The sequence below is a fragment of the Palaemon carinicauda genome, chromosome 5, assembly GCF_036898095.1.
Source record: "Palaemon carinicauda isolate YSFRI2023 chromosome 5, ASM3689809v2, whole genome shotgun sequence".
In the NCBI taxonomy this organism is placed as follows: domain Eukaryota; kingdom Metazoa; phylum Arthropoda; class Malacostraca; order Decapoda; family Palaemonidae; genus Palaemon; species Palaemon carinicauda.
In genome coordinates, this window is record NC_090729.1 from 23,684,583 (window position 1) to 23,687,536 (window position 2,954).

Sequence of the window (2,954 nt, forward strand, 5' to 3'; positions counted from 1 at the left end):
ACTGTCAGAGGTTAACAATAAAATGGAAGCTCTCGCCTGAAGCCGTAAATGTACAATATTTCATGTTAATCATCTGAGACCTTATATTGGTAAGCAAGGTGATCCATTAGCTATAGTGTCCGAGCCTGTGTCTGTGGTATTGGATGTGTCTCCCGAGGACTCTGACGAGTTGGGGTGTCAGTTTCCTTCGGATGCATTGGGTGAAAATATGCAAAATTTGTAGATGTTAAAAAGTAGGTTAGATTATTTAGCTGTTAACGAACGGGAAGATGTACTCAATTTAATTTATTCTTTTTCAGATTTTTTTTTCAGGATGCTCCAGGTAGGACAAATATTTCAAGTCATGACGTTGATGTAGGTGATGCTTCCCCTGTGAAGCAGAGTCCTTACCGGCTGATCCCTGTAAAGTGTAATTTGGTCAGTAAAGAGATGTAGTATACGTTGAAACATGACCTTATTCAACCATCAGTAAGTCCCTGGAGTTCTATTGTACTAGTAAAGAGAGCAGACGGTATGTTTCATATGTGTGTGGACTACTGTAAAGTGAATGCCCATAGGAAAAACGATTCTTTTCCTCTCCCTCGTATTGGTGATTGTCTTGATCGGATTGGTTCTGCCAAATTTATTTCCAAGTTTGATCTTTTAAGGAGATCGTCCGCCATTAAAGCCAAAATCGGCAGATATCATTACATTTTCATAATTGTACCACAAGTTATTTGTATTATTATTTGGGTGATGCTGTATGAATTCTATTGAAATTGGATCGAAAATAAATTTTTTATGAAAAAAAATTTGAAAAAATATAAATTAACTTTTTTTATTTTTCTAGAAAAATACGGCATTGAATTAGATATTATTTGTAATACTTATTACTATTTGGATTGTGAAAATATTGGTCTGAGGATTTTATACTTATTTGTTTTATTTCATTTTGCTGGTATTTATATTTTTTTTCTGTTTTTAAGCTCTGGAAAATTTTAAAAAAATTCTAATAACCTTACAAATATAATTCCTCATATCACATTTTTCCATTTTTATTCCTCTTTCCAACGATGTCTTTGGATTTTAAATATCTTTGTAAATAATGGAGAAAGATTTTTTTAACGTTAATAACTATAAAGCTTAGATATCGTCCCTCAAAGTTTTGCAACATGAATACAAATAAGGATATTATAATATCATCATTAAACACGATTTTTATCATCAATGATAATTACAAACTTTTAAGATATTTTAAGATAACTAAACTTACTTACTTTACAGTTTTATCTGGTAATTACCGCAAGTATGACCCTAAATCCCAACTCAAAATCCCATGAGTGCTACTAACTTAAGGTGAGGGTATCAGAAGGTGCCACCTCCCTCCTTGATGCCTGGTTCTGCTTTTACAAGGCACTACCTTCATAGTCTTTACTTTCTACAATGTTTTTTATCTTTCTTCCAGTTCTTGGCATCTGCATCTCCATCCTGTCTTTATCAAGAAATGATAAGGATTCACGAATATCAGTACTCGTGCAAAACAATGCTGTGAGACGATTGCTTCTTTCATATCCAAAATTACGCTCCACGGTAATTATTTTGGCAACAAATATGACACGATGTAATCCAAAAAACTTTCTTCTTGGACATTTTTTCCAAAGTCGTCTATGTATTAACTCATTTTGGTTCTGTGTCAACCCTGGTAAGCATCTTTGTAGTAGATCAGGAGACGACATGTCAGTGAATATATGACGTGTATGGGCACGTAAGTCCAAAGGTATTTTAGAAAGATCAAGTTTTCTTTTTTCATGAGATGCTGTATTTTTTCCACAAGCTTTGGCTTTATTAAAAGGACAGAAGTTATGACTAAGATTTTCGTCAGTTGAAATTAAGTGAAAATACGTAGCCCAAATTGCTTTTCTCATGATTTCAACTGTTGTATTTTTGTTACTTCGCAATGCTTTTCCATTACAACGCTGAATATATTCAACAAGCTTTTGCGTTAGCATGTGTTTTCCTGAAAGAAATCTCTTTTTTTCTAAGTTTTCCCATATTTTTTTTATTTATTTCACTCACGTCCTTTTTCATTTTCATCAATCGATATCCCATCCTTTCCTCAGCATGGTTTATGCACTCTTCCTTTACCACTTTCCTATTTCTATAAGGACCATTTTTATTATTCATAGCACAAATAGCATTATAAACACTCGAGTCCCTGTTATCTACTAACGTTGCATAACGAAAACCAATTGCTTCAGATCGAGACCACATCAGTATTGCCTCTTTTGCTTCCATGCTTCCAGATTTGCCTTCAAAGTTTTTTTACATTAATGACGTTTTTCAATATTTTTAGAACATTTATAACACTTAGCACTTCAAAATCAAACACTGTCCCCGTGAATACTTCTATTATAAACCCAACACTTATATGTGATTGATAGCCATAGGTGAGCCATATGCCATCGTATGAAACTCCAGTGTTTATTATCCCATTTTCATCCGATTCAATTCCAAGATTATTTACATAAAAAATCAGATACAAATTTATGGGCCTTTCTTTGCTGCTTCTTCACATGCATTTTCATCTTTTTATATAAAAATTTACTGCCTTGAATATAATCCAGCAGTCAGAGCACTACCACCAACAAAACCTAACATTTTCCTTAGGCCTGCACGTCTAATTCCATTGTTCAGTGAATGAAAAACCTCTTGCAAGTTATTCTGTGAAAATTTTTTATTAGATTCCCCGTTCCCAAATGCCTTTGGAGGAGTGTTGCACAAAATACTATTCAAATCATTGCAGACTACGTCAAATGTAGTATCTCACCTATTATTTGTACGATTAATTTTACATTACTTTAACAGTTTATTTTTGGGCACTTCACAACACTTGCTATAGCTTCCAACTGTGAATTATTTATGAAACTAACGGCATCATAATCTTTAAACTTCTCTTCCTCATTTTCGTCAACAAT